We start from the raw sequence: 20,259 nt of genomic DNA, 5'->3' as shown, positions 1-20,259 counted from the left end.
GGCCATCCCCTTCCGTGGAACTGGGTCCTGGAATGCATAAAAAATGGTGGGGGAGGAGAGCTAGCTGAACACACACATTCATTTGTTGCTCTCCGCTTCTCAGCTACCAACTACCTGCCATTGTGATTTCTCCCCCATCACACACTATACCCTTGAACTGTGAGCCAAAACAAAGCCTTCCTTCTTCCCCAAGTTGTTTTAGTCAGGTGTCTGTCACTGCAAGGAGACAAACAACCCACACAGGACATACACACGACGATGCTGCAGGCGCCTCAGGTGTGCACCTAAGCTGTCATGCGGCTCATGTCTTCTGGTTGCAGGTCTGTGTTTGTGTCTTCTCACCTCTGTGGAGCCACAGATTCTCCCGAGTTGTAGCTCAGCACCCTCAGTGTAATTTTTGTTTTATGTTTACATGTTTGTTGTGCATCTGGGGTAGAACGGCAAGGTCACAGTGTGTGTGTGTGTGTGTGTGTGTGTTTGCTGTGTTGGAGATCTATCCCTGACCCTGGGAACTGCTGTTCAATTTTCTCAGACATTCATCAGCCACCCTTAAAACTGTTGCCATGCATTGCTTTCTGCAACAAATTTGACCATCAGTTGGTACACAGGCCATTGATTGCCACGCTAAAATGGGGATTTTATATTTGGCAAAGTGAGCGTGGCGTGCTGCATTGAAACAGAATGGAGCATAGATTTCCATCAAGCATAAATTTATTCGCTCTGAAATAAGAGCCTTGTGTCTAAACTTATCCGCAATGTCTGTGCTCCCTAAAGTACAGGAACAGATAAATACATTTTCTAGAGATTTAAGATGGATATAAAATCGTAGGACTTGACGGTTTAAAGAAATACCAAAGGTCATGCATTTATAGGGCCCTCATTTCTGACTCTGGGAGAGCTGCTAAGACAAATTGAAAGTCTTCTTCAAAGTTACACTAGGCAGGATTTGTGCAGTTGGGTCCTCTTCGGTTTGCATTTCTGCAACAAAGTTGTCAATAGCATTCATCAAAAGTGGCAGAGGTAGAGGCTTGACAAATGATTTCTGCTCTGGTGCTTAATGATTTGCAAAGTGGAGGCACTTCACAGAACAAATCACATCCAGGTTTCTTACGCTCTCAGTTCTAATCTACTCTGTATCTTTAAAATGTTGATGCGCAGGGCTGGAGAGGCGGCTCAGTGGTTAAGAGCACTGGCTGCTCTTCTAGAGGTCCTGAGTTCGATTTTCAGCAACCACATGGTGGCTCACCACCATCTCTAATGAATCTGATTCCCTCTTGTAGTATGCATCAAAACAGAGCACTCATGTACATAAATAATTAAATCTTTAAAGAAGATGTTGATACGCACATACCAGCTTTGCTTACTCCAGGCAGAATACTGCACTGGCGGGACTCTCGTAACTCTCTCCCACGGCCATATCCTTTTAATTGTCTGTTTGGATAAACGCAGAAGAAAAATTAAGTGTAGTTACAAACATAGAAACACTGTATACTTACTGGCCAACAGTTACGAGCATTCAAATATGACTTTGATTAAGCAGAAAAGTAATTTATTACAGGTGCTTTGTGTAACTCAAATTTGTCAAGAAGGCTAAAGAGCAGGACCTGTGCACTGCCCCTGATCTCTTACCTCTGCCCTTGACTGACAGTTCAAGTCCAGTCTACAAAGGTTAAGTCACTACTGCTGAGAGCACTGGGCACTAGGGTGGGCTAAGAACTCTCAGGGATCCGCCATTACTGAAGCTACAGCTGTTGCCAGCACAGCCGCCATTGCTGCTGTGGAAGATACATAGAGGTCAAGTTGTGACCTCTGCTGGGCCCGAAAGTTCCTCACCTCCCTCACCATTCTCAGCTGTGTGACAGTCTTGTGTAATGCTTCCTCCTTCAGGCAAGATAGTTATGCTTGGCTACTGCTAATCTGTCAGGGATTGGATGATAGTGGCAGGCTGAGGTCTGGGCATGTACATCCCCCAGTCCCTACCTGGCTGGGTCGCAAGATGTTTTTCTCTGGCCAGGGAGGCCTGATGGGTGGTCCCTTCCTGCAGCTGGAGTTCTGCCAACCACTCCTCCCTTCAGGTCTAGTGGTTCCCGCTAGGGAGCCTTGGACCACTTTCCTCTCTTGTGATGTCCTTTATCCTGGTAACATCTTTAAATACTTTTTTAAATGTGACTGTAAGAGAAATCTAAACAGCTCGAACAAATTTCTGTTCGGTCCTGGACACGTATCAGGAAGACCTATGAAAAAGCTTGAATTTGAAGGGCCATGTTAGACCGGGGGGGGGGGGGATTAAGACATATATCTCTTTTGTAAAAGGGCGCTGTCTCATTCTGAGGCAATCCCAGATGCTGAGGAAGATGGATTCACAGATGCAACACAAGATGATAGCTATTTACCCTGTCTGTCCACATACATGAATAGACATGTCGCCTCCATTTGGCACAGGGCGGCAGCGTCGGTGCTTCCAGGGTCCTTTCTTTCCTTTCTTTTCTTTCTTTCTGCAGAGGAAAAGGGTATGTGCCTGAATCTTCGTAAAACCCTAACTGGTTTCTTGCTTAAGAGCCGCTTCCCCTAGTTTCTTTGATTGATGGACAATTTCCACTTTACATTCCAACAGATGTCGTAGCCACTTGTGCCACGTGTAACATAAAATACTCTGTGCGTGAAATTCTTACTAATATGATCCAGCAATGAACCAAAGGAAATTTCTATTGTATTCTGCTCTCCACTACAAAACCTCCCCCTGCCTCCCCCAACATTTTTACAATAAAGTAATAGTAAATAAAATCAACTGGCAATAGAGGCTTGGCATACCCCTGCTTGTCCTTTGGAATTGAATAATCAAATTAACAAGCTTCCAAATGATGAGCATAGGAAGGCTTTACTTTCAGCTTAAAGAGCACATTATTTTTAATGTTTACCAAATGCCTTTAATTTGCTTACGGTCCTCTCAGAAATGTGGCGGTGGTGGCTGCTCTCAAGCAGCTTACGATCTAAATGGGTGAAAATCATTTCAGTCTCATTAAATACTAAAATGCTCAGCATCTGATGGATAGATGGCGAGGGACGTGAGTGTGGTTCTGCATACTCCAGCAGTTCTAGCTGGCTGGCTGGCTTGAAGCCGTGGCCCTTGTACCTGACCTGCTCAGCAACTGTGTTCATGTTTCTCTTCCCAAGCTTTATCTTTAAAAAAAAATTAAATTAAATAGATTTTAATTTTTTATGTACATTGGTGTTTTGCATGCCTGAATGAGGGTGTTGGATCACCCAGAACAGGAGTTACAGACAGTTGTGAGTTGCCACGTGGGGGCTGGGAATTGATCCCGGGTCCTCTGGAAGAACAGCCAGTGTTCTTAACCACTGAGCCATCTCTCCAGCCTCCCCAGCCTTACCTTAAAACAGTTTGAAATCTTGCTCCATTTATGGCATCTACATCATAAGCGATTTCTAGCACTTCTACTACAATGACCTGACACTCAATTTTTCACAACCTCTGCTTAAAACAAAATTCGCTTTTTAAACCTGCAAGTTAAGATTTGTACTCTTATTCAGGAATTCTGACCATTTGAGACCCATAGGTCTAATCTTTAAGATAATTTGGACCCTGGTTCTATCCTTCCGTCCTTAGCTGTTGTCAAGTAGGCTCGTCGAAAGCTTCAACCTGAATGGGACTTAATCATAGGGAAGTTTAGTGTCCTTGGAAGTTGGTGCATGTTGCTGTCTGTCTTCATTCATGTTATCACTGACATCACAGAGTATGGAACTGGGAAGATGGCTTAGTCAGTAAAGTGCATGTTATGCAAGTCTGAGGGCCGAGTTCCCATAGTTAGAACACACGAAAAGCCGGGCATGGCGGTGTGCCCCTGACTCCCCTCCTGAGCAGTCAGAGAAAGGAAGACCTGTGGCCAGCCATTTTCCAGTCAGTGAGCTCCAGGTTGAGTGAGAGTCTCACAATTTATAATTACAAATTATTAGAATAATAATAATAATAATAAGTGGAGAGTGACAGTAAAGACACCTGCCATCAACCTCTGACCTCCACACATTAGAGCAGCCCTCCTGATGATTTCATTTCTCAAAAGGTTCAAGGAAAAATGATTGGAGCATGGAGATGACTTAGAGGAGAATACAGTCCCCTGAAGAGCAGTAGTGGGGGAGAATGCATGGCACAAAACTGTACAAACAGAGAAAAATGAGTAAAGTAAAGTCTCTGGGCAGTGGTTGCTCCCTTTCTTATGGGTGAGAGAGACCACTGATGCTCAAGACAATGAGTTGACTTGCTAACAAGTGAAGATCTGGGAAAGGGAGATGCCTTCAGATTGGTGGTGAGCTATACTCTCTTTCTTTAAACAAAATAACAACAGAAAACCCCACTATCACCAACAAACAAACACCCCACATATTTAAAGGAGACTTTTTGGTTATTGTTCATTTTATAAGTACGTGTTAAGGCTGTTAACACTATGTGAATATGACACATTATCTGTAAGTGACAGATTAAAAAAAAAAAGCAAAATCTCTTTGGCTTAGCCTGGAATGCATTTCTGTATTTTTGAAAATGGGTCATTTTATGGGATATCTTATTGTATTTATTCTGGTTTGCCCTTTTTTAGAAAAAAAATAAAAATAAAATGTATTTTAGAGTTCTTCCCTGTCAAGATTTACGAGTATTGTTCATCTAATGCACGGTGTTCTGTTTTAAGGATGTATGTATGGATTATGCCTGACTTAGGACGGCTTGATTTATAGTTCCCTGCTTAAGGGTGGTATGAAAATGCTGTGCATTTAATAAAACCATATGCGTTAGTTACTTTTTGTTGTTTTCATAATAAAATATCTCTTATGTAAAATATAATAAAAATACTTTTGCTATAAAAGTTGTATTAAAACTTTCCTTATTATCCTGACCAAAACCCTCCCAAGAAGTAAGTGACGGGTGGTGGGGTGATACGCTTTGGCTCACTTGTAGCAGGGAAGCTGTGGCAGTGGGAACCGCTTGTGGTTGTGGCGGCGGGAATGTGGGGCTGCTTTCGCACATCTTGGCAGAGGAAATAGAGTCAGGGCAGGGTCCCGGAGCCGGGCTGCAAATCTCAATGCCCTCCTTGCCCAGATCCACTTCCTCCCTCCAGCTGGGCCCCACTTCCCAAGGATTCACCCAAAATAGCAGCACCAGGAGGAAGGGGGCTCATACACCCACGGGAGCACTTGACACTTAAACCCCTGCACCGGATTTTGACTCTTGACCTTTCCCTCAGCTGCAGTCAATATGAGCCGGTCCTGTCTCCTGATGCTAGATGAGCTTCAGCTCCCAACCCGCCAGCAGTCAGCAAGGCAAGCGAGACAGACTCCACAGTACACTAGGCCACCATCATATGTATCTGGCTATACTAAGGGCATCTGTGACACGACATGATGTCTTCAACTTGTGATGGGTTTCATAAGAATGTGGCCCCGGTGAAAATAAAGGGAATCCTGTAATTGATTTTACTCTCTGTGGACAGAACAGAAAGATTGTTTGTTTGTTTATTAAATTTTAATTTCTAACAGAGTGTTGTAATGGAAATCCTGTGTATGGAACTTTGGATACATATGAGACATTTCCCTAAGCTGGATCTCTGGATATGGAATGACTGTTTGAAAAATATATTTATTTCTTTCAATAATTATTACTGAGACTGTCTTCCAGAAGGCCGTAGCCAATGTGCATGAAGACAGCATTTCCCCACAAGCCTCAGTAATATTACATAGCCATAGTTGTAGTTTGTACTGATTTGCATTGCTGCGTTAATGAAACTGTCTCTCATCCATTTCCTAGTCGAAGAGCAGCTTATTCTTTGGCTTGTTCCCCCGCCACCATGCCCTTTTAAAAATGTGTGTCTGTGTGTGACTGGGTGTAGAAACGAGTATAACCCACGTGGGTGCCGCAGGAACCTGCTGAAGTCAGAAGAGGGCACCAGATGCCTGGAACTAGAGTTGCAGATCTGTGAGCCACCACGTGGTGGGGGGATGGGGAAACCTGGGTTTCCTGGAAGAGCAACGCTTGCTTGCTTGCTTTTATCCTTTGAGCCGTCTCTCCAGGCCTTCCCACTCTACTTCTTATTCCCCTCCATATACACTTCTAAAAAGGTGTTGGAGAAAACGGAAATCTACCCCGAGCTGTAAGTAGCTTTGGGGACATTGTCCTATGAAGGACATGGATCGGCTAGCAAAGGGCCGAATAAAGTCATTTCTAGCAGATGTCCCGGGCTAGTAAGCCAACTGGGCAAAGCCTCTATCTTGTTCAAATGGATATTACAAGCATCTTTGTAAAACACTGTGTTGATAAAAAAAGAAAAAGAAAAGCTCAGTGCATCCAGTGTTTCCACATTCCATCTTCTAGCTTTACTGGGAAGTGAAATGAAGGTGGCGTGACTTGGTGGTCGGCTTCCAGTCCGCCTTCCAGAACAGTGCAGAGAGTGGCGCGCAGTTCCTGTGCTGGATTCCAAACCCATTCTTAAAAAAAAAATATATATATATATATATATATATATATATATATATATATATATATATATATAAAATAAAACAGCCTGTATTCTGGCTCTGATTCCTGGCGCCCGCCCTGGTTTCCATTTCCTCTGAGATGAGAAGCAACGGTTCTGAGGCCTGTAATCTTTCATCCAGTCTGCAGTCTGCAGAGCACCGACTTCGCTCCGACGCTCTCCTCACTTCAATTTACTCTGGGTTACTCTGCTGAGCTTGAAGACACTGTTCCTCGCCGGGGAAGAAAGAGGCGATTGAACGGCTCTGGGCTTCCTCTGTTGTCGTTTCCCCGGCTGTTCTCGGTACTGGGGCTCAGCCTCTGCTTGGAGTTCTTGCCCCAAGCTGAGGGCCAGCTTTCAAAGCTCTGTCTGGGGTCCTCCCCTGACTTCTGCGGTCTGTCACTCCCCTAGGGGTTATTCGCCTTGCGTTGGGCCCTCGCTCTCATTTTATGCGCATGTCATTCAAGCAGAAACCACCACGGAGCATCGGTGTGGCTTCTGCGTGGACTACAATGTACAAGGTTTAAATTGATCAGTTTTACAATTAAAAAATAGAATTATTTTTATTGCCTCTGGCCTGTGGGTCGTATTTGCTTTTTAGTGAACTTCTTTCCTGAGGCCTCAACTGGACTTCTTATTGTGTTCAAATTCTCTCTCTCTCTCTCACTTTTTCTCAATCACAAAATCTGGTTCACTGCAACAGATGTCATCTTCAGGGAGACAAGGGCTGCATTCGATTTCACGTGTTTGTTGAAGTGAAAAATTTCTGTCATATAAATGTTGCCAGCAAGACCCGCTGATTAAAAGTGGGTTTGGAGTAAAATTTTCTATAACTTTTTTTTTTTTTTAATAAAAACGAGTGTGTGTGTGATATGTTTGAGTGGGCACAAATGCCACAGCGTATGTGAAGATTAAAGAACCGTTTCGTGGCGTGCCTTCTCCCCACCTACTGCTCTGCAGGGGGCTGTACTCGGGCTATGAAATGTCTTTCCCCTCTGAGTCATCTCGATGGCTCCCATCATTTTTCCTTGAACCTTTTGAGAGATGGAATCATCGGGAAGGCAAGACCAGAAATGTATTAAGCTCTAAGGTTGTTGTAGGGATTTAGAGCAGATGTCTAACGGGTTGAAGTAACACATCAATATCTCACATTTCCTCTGTGACATTTTTATCCCGTGCTTTTCAAAGGCGTCCCCCGGCGTCTCCATTTAGCCTGGCATTCTTGGCGTGTTCCCACAAATGCCAGCACTCCCTCGCTCTTGTTTAATTCTCTCCGCGTGCTGTGGGCCTGGATTCCATAGTTGAGTTTTGACACACGGTGGTACTCTATGCCCATTTTTTTTTTAAATCAGATTTGTCTAATATTGAAAGGCACACTACCGAACGGATGAAACCAATTCCATTTCTTCTACTCACGTAAGAAATCATATTTGTCTGGGTGGCCGATGCTACAGTGCATAACCTATTCCTCGAAAGGAATTTTTATGAACTGTTACCCCAGTTGCCCTGAGTACCTCGGAGGCTGCTCTCTAGCTGCCGGTCCCTTTGGAGACGGTCACAGCGAGTGAGCGTGTCCTCGGTCCTCAAAGCTATGACCTTGCAGGGTCATCTGCCAGTTGACCAGTGGATGTGAGAATTTAGGCTGGGTGGCCTTGTTGCCACAACTTCAGGACAGCTCTGCAGAGTCGACTCAGCTGCCTACGAACCTTACTTCCCCCCTCTACTCAACCCTGCCTCTTTTCTTACCATCTGTGGATCTCCACCTCAAGCCACTGCCTAACAAATTTACTGCATGCAAAGCTCTGTCTTGGATCTTGCTTCTTAGAAGACCCACCTGGAACAATCCTTTTTTTTTTTTTTTTCTTTTTTTAAGCCAAACCTCAGATATACTGTGTTTATATTGCACACTCAAGTCTAAACAATGGAGACATGCAAATTTACTGCCAACCCAGTTCTCTGCAATTTTCTCAGAATAACTGGACTTCCCTTTCTCCCTATGTCTGCCATCCTTCTGTGCCTCATGTGGAACTCCTGCTTATGGATTTAGAAGTTTCTTCTTGACTCCTGTCCTCTCTCCAGACTTCATGTAAAGCCCCATTGTCATCTCCAAAGCATCCCCACCCCCAATCCCCCTCTCTCCCTGCCAGTTTTCCTAACACGTAGGAGATTCTTTACTTTGTCAGGAATCAATTATTTTGGTATTAGAAATCAAAGCTGAGAAGAGAAAACATACTGGCCATTTCGTCTGAGCTACCTTTTCACAGTCTCCTTGCCTTTCCAAGGGTGCAGACTTTAACTAGAGGAGCCAAGGGCGTTTGTCCTCTGCCTGTAATATCCCCTGGCCAATGGTTCAGAGCCTTCTGCTTGAGGGGATTCCAAGGGAGTCACTCCTCTCAGGGATGGCTCAGGGGGCTCCATCCTTCAGGGAAGGGTATCCATGAGCCCTGTGTGTCATTGGGCCTCTGGGAACGTGACAGGAAAGACTTAGAGATCAGGAGTCAAGTTCAAGGGAAGGAGGAAGTAGGCTAGGGCAGACAATGTTTTCAGATCATAATTGGAATCTGACATTCGTAAAGAGAAAGTAAGGGGGATTCAGTGCTGGGCAGAAAAACTGCCAACCATGCTGAAGGTCTAACAAAGACTTGGCCAACCCAGTGGAAAATTTGGAGTTTATAGCAGGGATGGCCAGCCTTTCCATGACTGCTGTGGGCAGCTGGGCAGGGGATGGTCTGGCCTTGAAAGTTGAGGTGGGTCCTGATAGCTGATGGACACATGAGAGCCTTTCCTAGTGGAGAGATGCAAATGGAACATACCTTGGGGTCTGCCCTGCCCCTGCTCCTATAACATCATCCTTGGATACGTTCTGGTTTCAAGTCTTTCCTCATAAAAACTTCACTAGTTGAAGTGGTTAACATTTAAGTAACGGTGAGCATCCAGGGACAGGCCTGAGCGTATCATGATTACACATTAGCCCAGTTTACTTCACAGTCTTGAGGGAGGTTCTGTTTTCCTCCATTTTGCAGATGGTGATGCTGGGGAATCTAGAAACACAGCAACATTCATGAGGTTGAACATTACTAGGTAGTGAAACCAGGTATTCATCTGTTGTGTAGCAGTTTCCTCCCAGAATAAAACCTTCCATTTTTGAGGGATGATTTTTGAGGTGTGTGTGAAACAGTAGCGTGGTCTATGGGGAGGTAAAACATTTCATCCCACAGGGAGGCTTTTGAAGCTCAAGAAGGATTCAGAACAGATCCAGGAAGTCCCTGAAACTAACCAGATTTGCCAGGCCCTTCCCTCCCCATGCATATATTGGCATTGAGAATTTAGATACTCTCAGAGAAGCCAAGCAATCTGAAAGACATAGAGACCAACCAAACTACCTAAAAGACTCTCAGACAGGACAAGCCACTTGGAAGAGGCAGAGACCAACTGAGCTGCTCAGAAGGTGCTCAGACCATCTGCGCTGCCTGAAAGAGACATTGAACCAGCCGAGCTGCCCTCCGCTCTAGGTTCCCAGCTTTCTGAGTCATTTCTGCTTCCGTAAGTAACCCAGCACCCATACCCGTGCAAGTAACCCCAACAAAATCCCTTTGATTACCAATCTGGACGCTTGTGGTTCCCTTACTTTGGTCTGTTGTTAGTCCCCTATCTGGGATGAGCAGATAAAATTTAAGCCAAAGATGAGTTTTTGCTAGGTGGTATCTCCCACCGTCTTCCCCAGGGTTAGCTAGCCAGCACTGTTCCAGTCCCTGGCTGATCCATGTGACTGTGAGGAGGTTCTTTGAAGTCTGTGGGCTGCTCACTCCCGATGTCGCTGCTCTCTCATTCTATCTAAACAGACCCGACCCCTTTGGAGAGCAATTCCCACCCGAAGGGGGGGGGCATCACCTCCCCCACTTGAAATCTACAAAAATTAATTTATCTCTTCTCACCTGTTTGCTGAAACTATTCCTAGAGCCTCTTGGTCTGGAACCTGCAAGAGGCCTTTTAACTCACTTTCATCTTTTCTAAATTGTTTTCTACCCTTAGGAAACAAGCAAAGTGATGAACACTTAGTAATAAATTAAGACGGAAAGCAACTCTCTATTTTAGAGAGTTTTTTTTTCTGGAATTTTTTTTTTCAGTTAACCTTCCATCTCCCACTGCTCAGAAAATTAAATTAAAAGGAATGTTTAATTCCCTGAGCAAGCTGGTCAATCCATATTTCAGTAGAAAACAAGGTTGATATTTATTCTCATTAATCTGATTTTTCTCTAGAGGACTTCTTCATTTGATTAATGTTTCTCTGTCTCTTCCCCCTCTCCCTTTCTCACCTCCCCTCTACCTTCTTAGTCTCTTCAATAACTTCTGTTTGAGAATGTTTTAAGAATTCTGCCCTTAGGATAAGAAAATTCATCCATGGGCATAACCAGCGGAAGGTGTCCCTGAGAACTGGAAATCTACATCATTTTTTCTCGTGGTCTATACCACAGTGGTTAGGCATCTACAGTATTCTGTTTTGTATGCTAGCACCGGCGGGCAGTCCTGACTTAGCTTCTACTGTGAGGCATGTTTTGACAGCTTTTAGAAATAACTGTGCCTAATACCGTGTCCTTCCATTATCGCAATGTTTGTAAGAACTTTCACACCCTGGAAGCATTACAAGGAAGTGAGAGGGCGTAAGCAGAGAGATACACATGGTACATACTCACTTACAAGTGGATATTAGACATATAATATAGGATAATCATACTAAAAGCTGAACACATAAAGAAGCTAAGTAAGAAGGAGGACCCTGGGTAAGATGCTCAATCTTTATTCAGAAAGGCAAATGGGATAGACATCGGAAGAAGGTGAAAATAAGGAACAAGACAGGAGCCTACCACAGAGGGTCTCTGAAAGACACCACCCAGCAGGGTATCAAAACAGATGCTGAGATTCATAGTCAAACTTTGGGCAGAGTTCAGGGAATCTTATGAAAGAAGGGGGAATTACAAAGACCTGGAGAGGACAGGAACGCCACAAGGAGAACAACAGAACCAAAAAAATCTGGGCCCAGGGGTCTTTTCTGGAGAACCAACAACCATTCATGGTGATAACCTGGACCCCCTGCACAGAGGTAGCTTGTGGCAGCTCAGTCTCCAAATGGGCTCCCTAATAAGGGGAGCAGGGGCTGTCTCTGACATGAACTCAGTGGCTGGCTCTTTGATCCCCTCTCCCTGAGTGGGGAGCAGCCTGACCAGGTCTCAGAGAAAGACTATGAAAGACAGTCCTGATGAGACCTGATAGGCTAGGGTCAGATGGAAGGGGAGGAGGACCTCCCCTATCAGTGAACTGGGGAAGGGGCATGGGAGGAGATGAGGAAGGGAGGGAGGGCAGGATTGGGAGAGGATGAGGATGGGGCTACAGCTCGATATAAGATGAATAATTTGTAATAAATAAAAATTATAATAAAAAATAAAATATATTATATCAAGCAAAAAAAAAGAAGAAGAAGAAGTGAAGGGGTAAGTTTCTCTATCATGTTCTGTGATCACCCATATCAGATCACTTTAGAACAGTCTTTGAACGGATATGTCACTTTAAGAACTACTAAGTCAGTTGGGTGAGGTGGCATGCCTTTAATCCCACATGGATTAATCCCACAGGGAGGTGTCGCTCTGTGAGTTTAAGGCCAGCCTGGTCTACAAAGTCAAGACTACACAGAGAAACCCTGTCTCAAAAAAAAAAAAAAAAAGAGAAAGAAATTGGCTAGTTGTAAATAGCTACATGCTGACTTCAAAATTTTTTCAAAAAGAAAACAAATTAGTATAATCAAAATAATCTTTAAAAGAATAACAATGTTGCAAGATTAATATTAGATGGCTTCCAGAATTACTGAAAAGCTATAGTAATCAAAACTGTATGGGCTTAGTCAGGCAAGGTGGCCTGTAATCCCAGCACTCAGGGAGGCAGAGGCAGGCTGATCTCTGTGAGCTTGAGGCCAGCTTGTTCTATAAAGTGAGTCCAGGACAGCCAATGCTACACAGAGAAACCCTGTCTCAAAACAAAACAAAAACAAAAACAAAAGAACTGTATGGCTTTAGTAAAAAGGTACATACATGAATGAAACAAAATAGACTCCAAAACCAGGAAACACAAATATCAACCGAAATTTTTTAAAAGATTTATTTATTTATTATTTATACAACATTCTTCCCATACACCAGAGGGTACCAGATCTCACTCTTGATGGTTTTGAGCCACCGTGTGGTTGCCGGGAATTGAACTCAGACCTTTGGAAGAACAGCCAGTGTTCTTAATCTCTGAGTCATTTCTCCAGCCCTCAACTGAATTTTGTAAAAGTACAAATGCAATTTGAAGAAGAAACAACACCCTTTCCATCAAATGATACAGAAATAATTGGATAATTGGATGCCCTTAAACATGAAAACAAACCTCAAGCCATACCGAAAAGTGACAAAAGGGTTAAGGATGTAAACACAAAACATGAAACTATAAAACTTTTTCATTTTCAGAGTAAGATAGCACACTGGGAGTTGTCTCTTAGTGGGAAGAAGAAGAGAAAATAAGGAGGGAGGAAGGGAGAGAAAGAGAGAGAGAGAGAGAGACTCTATTCCAGGATGGAAGAAATTCTTTACCAATATATATGACAGGGGGTTAATATCAAACTATACCAAGAACTCTAAAAATTAAATGCCAAAAGTCATGTCATCAGAAAGTAAGCTAATAAACTTAACAGACAGTTCTCAAAGGAAGAAACACAAATGGTCAGTAAATACTTCACAAAAGTGTTGAACCTCTTTGGTAATCGGGGAGATGAAAATTGAAACTGTTTTCAGATTACAGTGCACTTTACAGTGGCTGTCACAGAGAAAAGGAACAACAAACGCTGGAGGTGTGAAAAGAGGCACCTTGACCTAGGACTGGTGCAGCCACTCTGGGCATCGGCGAGGAGCTTCCACAAAGAAACTGAAAACAGAATCACTATATAATCTAACCGTACCGCTCAAGTATATTCCTGAAGGACTTTAAGAAATTTTTCTTTATCCGTGTTTGCTGCTGCACTGTAGTGAGGCCACAGCTCAGAACTATATTCCAAGGAGCATGAATTTTACTTACTTGGATTAAATTTTTAACCAGGTGGGGTTTATCTGAATCAAAGATACCGCTAGAGTCCAGCCAACTTTCACTGAGCACCTATCACGGTCAGGGCTTGGAAACAAGGCCCTATGCTAGGGTCCCCCTGCTCATCCTCCTACCGTTTCAATGGAAAGCAACTGCAATGGGGAGGAGGGTGGAGCTCTGCAAAGAATGGTGGCCTCAGAGCGCCGGGTTCTTACAGAGGACTGTGAGCTTGGGAGGTTGTAAGGCTGAGCCTCAGCAGCAATCAACCCAACTGTAAACCAAGCAAAATAGAAGGAGAGAAGGCAACGAGCATGGAAAAATGTAGTTATTGATCAGGGAAGGCAAGGTAATTCAAAGAAAACTCTAAAAGTGCAGACGTTGAATCAACGGATGGTATCCGGCTTCTAAAAAGGCAAAGCAAGCAACTCAATATTGATTGCCCTCAAGGAAGGGACATAAACAGAGAAAGAGCATGCAGTCATGTTGACTTTAGATGCCGTGAGAAAGTTCTTCCTACTGTCTCACCTTCCCTAGAAACAGTTTTCTTCTCTGGGAGCTACTGTTGGACTCAAAGGAAGATCTTCCATAAGTGGACCATGGCAGTGACTGTCCAAGGAGACCCCTGTCCTTCCTGGATGTGACGGAATCACCTGGTGTTTAGCCTTTGGTACCTTTATGTATTTAGGATGGTGCTTCTCAGATCATGGCCTTTGGACCAGCTACAGCGTACCATTTATCACCTGGAAATGCAGAGTCAGAGGCACTGGCCACGCCCACTGAACCAGAAACCCTGGCACCAGTTTGCCCTTTAGTAAGTGCTAATGGTGATTTTGAAGAACATGGAGAAGTTAAGAATCCAGAGATCAAAACTGTATGATGCGCTTGACTGTTACAGCCTACTAAAGCTAACGAAGGATCCCCTCCAGCAGACCCTCCCCGGGCCTGAAGACTCCGTGCGTGATGTGTGAACCCACCAGGACTTGCTTTGACCAGTCAGGTAAGATCTAGTGCCAGAGCCTGTCCTTTCCAGAGCATTAGTTTTCAATGCTTTAAAAAGGATAGAACAACTCTGAATTTCCAACTCCTCTCAAGATCATTTCCAGAGTTTTGAATTGCTGCCATTCCTGCTTGGATGGAAGGTATCCATCAACTGTGTCATTCTGACACAGTTCTGAGGTGGGAGAGTGTCTCAGTGGAAAGGTATCCGGAGACATGGGAACCCAGGAACCACACAGCTCTGAGAGGAAGGCCCCTCAGCAGAGGTGGTGAAGCTCCCAAGGGAAGGGTTATCACCTGCTGAGCTGGAGTAGCACATTGTAACAGCACTGCTTTGCCACGCTTCTTGTTCAGTGTTGCAGCTCCCAGGGGAGGGTACCCCTTGCTGGGCTGAGATGCTCAGGAGCCTCAGCCCTGCTCCCCTTCTTTGCTTTTTCCCTTCTTTGCTTCTTGGCTTCTTCTGATGAGAGAGTCACACCAGGCAGCAAATCTCATAAAAGAGATTTATCAGGAGGGACGAATCAGGAGGGTGCCTTCCTCTGCTCCAGGAGAAAACAGCAAGGAATTGAACAGTAGGCAGGGTTTATATATGATTTCTTAAGGGGTGGGGCGTTCCAGGTCAGAGATTTCCAGGCTGAAGATTAGAAGGATTTCAAATCCTGAGCTTGGGGAAGCTCAGGGATTTGGCAGGGTTTCCTGTAGATTGGTGTGATTGGTGGAGTCTGGGCATTCTCCTGCCTCATGGCTGGAAATGACACTTACAGCCCTGAGGTTGGAACATTAGGGAAGTCTGGGGGTGGGGCCTGGTTGCTGGAGATCCTCAGGCAGAGGTCAGGCCATTTTTTTGCCTTGAGGGTTTACAAAGTTTACAAATTATACAAAGTTTACAAAGGGAGTCCTCAACAGGGAAGGGCTTGGGTCATGGTGAATAACCAACATGAATATTTTTCTTAGTAAAAATAGTCAGTGAATTTTGCTTATTCACTGTCTCTTTTCAAAGAACGAATGTCTTCTTTTCAAAGACATTAAAGTGCCCCGTGACTTGCATGACTTTGGGTGAAAAACCAACCTGCCTCCATCTTAGACTTAAAGTCATCTTATAGTAAAAACAAACTAGGTTCATTCCTGTTTATGATTAATTAAATTTCTGTTTCTCAAGGACTGGGCTCTGCCCAACCTTTAACCTAAACTACAAATGGTTCTGTACTGCCTGTTCCAGGAAATGGCAAGCATGCTTTTGTTTCAAAAGGTTCTTATGACCACCTGTTGTTATGACTGCCTGTTGTTATGACTATGTTATGGCCACCTTGCAATCATGTCTTTGTTTTAGCAGGTTGTTAGACTGACTTACATGCTTATGTTCTGCTCCTGTTACCCCACCTCTTTGGCCTGCCAAATCTCCCGTTTGGAAACCCTTTACCCCTAAGCTATAAAAACCTTGTCTTCCTCATATCCAAAGCTGAGCTCTTGAACATTGCCTTAGGGGGAGGCAGCCCATGTCCACTGAAAAACAAACAAACAAACAAACAAACAAACAAACAAAAAAGCTTGCTTAATTAATTTGGCCATGATGATTTGGGCCACTGGTCTTTTTCCTCATATCTTTGGGTTAACATGGGATTGGCCTGACTGGAACAATGAGGAAGTAAAGAAAGGATAGACAGACACATATATAGTACACAGGGGGATAGGGTAGACCGTGAGCTCTGTTGGAGACTCAACAGAAACTCAATGGGTTTATTTTATACATCTGATTAGAATAAGTGAGTTTACTGCACACAGCTGAATTAGGATTGGGGCTTAGTTAATCTTAGTAGGATACCTCTATGAGGGATCAGTCTCAGGCTGTAAATATCAGGGGAGGAGGAAGCTGCAGTCTGTACTTTCTGCACACACCCTGTCATCATCCACACAGACCCAGGAAAGGCTTTGCTGTTCCTGAGAGCCTGAGGCACTGTGGTCTTTGACATGGTTATGCTCCTGTCAATAATACACATTCACTCAGGACTTTATCTACTCCCCCTCCCCACTCTTAAGTCTCTTGTTTGTTTGTTTTAAATGTTAAAAGTGGTAGCTTTTGTTCTTTTGCAAACAGCACACAGCAGTATAAGGCAGAGTATAAGAGATTAAATATATAAATCTACTTTTTTATCCTTGGACAAATGCTTTAGGAGAACTGTCAGACTACAGACCAACATTCCAAGCCTTGTGCCAGCTTGAGTTGCTGGGCAGCCCTGGGCAAGCCACAGAACATCTCTTAGAGTCCATTCACAGAGCATAAAGAGCAAAGGACTAATTATCCTTTTCCATACAATGGCTGAGAAGTTAGTGCAGTGGAAAAAAGATGCTCCTGAAAGTGTGATTACCTCTAAGTGAACCTTTCTCAGTATAGTGCTTGATAACCTCCATTTTTTTTCCTCCTCATCATCAGAGTACCCCTGGGAAAAGTCTGCAGCTTGGTCATGGCCCAGACTCTTCTGGAAACCCAAATAGCAGTGCAATCATTATTATTTTGGAACTACTTTGGGAAAAAGGGAATAGAAGAAAACATTCCAGCCTGGGGGATAATGGATAAAACATTAGATGGTTACAGGAATACATTAAAGACTTTCCATCAAAACAGGGAAATAACATTGCAAATTGGTGTGTGATTTCACAATAAAAACTGCTCTAATCCTTGGGGTGAGCGTTTGGCTTAGAGCAAATCTTCTGAGCTTCTCCAAACATCGATCCCATGAAAGCATCCTTCGTGCTGAGCATATTATCACTAGCAAGAAACAGATATAGGGAACAGCTGATGTCAGTGTCTCACTGTCCTAGGAGATGAACTGCTGCCTCTGGTAAATAGAAGAAATTTATGCTGGAGTGTTTGCTAAGGGCCAAATTGGTCCCTGTGGTACATGCAGCATTTCTGAAGAAGAAAAAAAAAATGTTTTTCTCCCTAAATAATTTCCTCATTTAAGGCAATTATTTCTATAACGGATCCATTATTAGGATGATCCTGACACTTTCCCAGGGCCTTGTAGGAATAAGAGGATTTTTCTAATGTGTGCCATGCTGAAAAAGAAAGACGATATCTTGGCTTTGGTTAAAAGAGGCAAGCAGAGAATAACGTTTATGTCGGGGGGGGGGAACCCATACATTTTGATTTACCTAACTCCCAGTGTGTGCCAAGCGCCTGGGAACATGTCACCCACGCTAACCTTACCCTCACAGTAGATCTGTAAAGAGGATGTGAACCCCCTCATGTTAGCATGAAGGGGCTCATGGCTCTGAGAAGTTCAGTGGTGTGCACACGGCCCTACAGCACACAGCTGGCAGCAGAGATGGCAGAAAACCCGCTTCTAGACAGTAGCAGTGATGTCGTGCGCGAGGTAGCTCTCTAGGTAGCTTTTCTGGGCCCTTCTGTATTTCATTTGACTCTTTTCCCATTATCTTAGGTATACATGGGAGGCCATTTCGTCTTCTTTTGCTTTCTGTCGTGTTCTCTTGGCAGGTGGGGGCTCCTGGCAGGGAGAGGGTCAGAAGGCAGAGGTGTTTGAGATCAGAGTATGAGTGCTCCTGGCAGCTCCTTCCTGCTCCATCTCTTGTTGGTCTGTGCTCCCCACACAGAGAGATCACGCCAGGCCACCCGTGTCTCCTCAGATCCCCAGTTTGAGCGTGCCATGAATTTATACTGCATTGGAGCTGGCCCAGCTTGGAAGATCTCAGGGCTTAGAAATGATCTCTCCTCCACATAGCTACTTCTGATTTAAGTAACACTGTTGAAAAATGGACATGCCCCAATTCTCCTTCACTGTCCCATCCAAACAATGCTTGGCTCAAGGTTGGGAATGTCTCTGCCTCTCCTTCCTACTCACTGAGGGAAGCAGAGGGTTTGGGGGCCAGAAGCGCCCTGCTGGGCCATATGTGGTTTCTGAAAGATGACATTCAGAGTTGAGGAATAAAAACAACAAGCTGACATTTGTATAACGTTCTATAGCTTTACTTTCATTACTTTCTACTTAAGGCTATATTAGGAGATGTGCATCCAGGAAAAGGAAACAGCTGAACAGGAATCAACAGGAAAGCTATCTATTAAAAGGCCAGGCACTGACTGAACTCCCACCATGCACATTAGCACCTCCTGAGCGAGCTCATGCAGCTAGTGAGATGGGGCTGCTCTGACAGAGCCAGCTAAATCCTGCTCTCTGCATGACGCATCACAAAATCTGTCAGGACAATGGAGAGGAAATAGAGGCTGCATATTAAACAGGACTGCTCTGAGGAGTATCTTTTCACATATTAATTTATATCAGAAGGAATACGACCTTTGATGATCGGCAAATAACAGTCCTAACACTGTCAAGGGTGTCTCTCTGTGAAGTTGAATGCCATGCATAAACAGGCAATAATTTTTTTTTTTTTTTAAAAAGACCTATTTTGTCATGTTTTTAAATTTGAGTGACAAGACATTTTGGAATCATCATATTTCCAGAAGGTTGTCATTCTATTATTAGATAATTACAGTACTTAACATGAGAAAGGATGGTAGACGTGATATTTTAAATATATTTCCATGATTATGAGATGTCTCTTTCCATCTCTAGGAAGCTGTCTTACCTCAGTGTCTACTTTGGCTGATATTAATTTTACCACACCAAATTTACATCATTATCTGTACTGGAAAAATTAGCCTTTTATTTTGAACCTTCTTCTCATGCCTTCTCAGGATGACAGATTTTGTCTTTTCATTGGCTTGAAGATATGTTTAATTAATTAAGGACACAGTTAAGCCTAACATCTTGTTATTTGCTGTGGTTCCTTTTCTTCCCTTTTTTTTTTAAACCTTTTTTTATTATGAAAGAATTTTTTTTTTTTAATTCCTTTATTTGCTCTTTGGTTGCACATTCTTACATAACTTTTTCTGTGGTTACCATAGAGATGACAGTGTGTAGATTTCCCTCCCATGAGCAATGTGGGACTCAGTGCTTCCTGATTACAGTGAGGCCCTCTGCAATGGTCCTTCTGCGCTCACCTCCTCTCAGGGTTGCCTCGACTGTAACCCCAGAGAGTGTGTTCGCTTACGCTGTTCACAGTCGCCTTCTGTGGAGTCACATGTCTGTCCAGGCTACAAGTGGGATGCTTCTCCTTCATCCTGGACAACTCCCTAGCATTTCTTCTGGGTCTCTGCTCCTTTCAGCTTTTATTTGCCTGAAAAACATCTTAAACTTAGTCTTTTAACCTTCACCATCGGCACTGCAGGATGGTTTGCATAAAACAAAATCCACCCATTTTAAATGCGAAGCTTGATGAGTTTGGGGTGAGGATGTTTGCAGAGCCTGGCAGCTGCTGCCCCACCCTCTAGGGCCACCACATTCCCATCATCCTGTATAAGCTCCTTTCCACCCATCCCTCTGTCCTTCCTTGCCCCTGGGAACCACTGATCAGAGGTGCAGGGTGCTGTCGTGCGGTCCCTTTCAGATCTTTTTTTTCGCTGAGAATCATAGAACAGCCTTCTATAATGAGTTTCTCTCAGCTAGCATTCAGTTTTCTGAGATGGCTGTTCAATTCCGCTAAAGTACTGACTAGCCTGGAAAAGTAGCTCGGGACTAGAGTCCTGCCTAGCATGCGCCAGGCAGCCATTGCCCCTCAA

The sequence above is a fragment of the Meriones unguiculatus genome, chromosome 17 (assembly GCF_030254825.1).
Source record: "Meriones unguiculatus strain TT.TT164.6M chromosome 17, Bangor_MerUng_6.1, whole genome shotgun sequence".
NCBI lineage: Eukaryota > Metazoa > Chordata > Mammalia > Rodentia > Muridae > Meriones > Meriones unguiculatus.
This window is presented reverse-complemented; position numbering follows the sequence as displayed.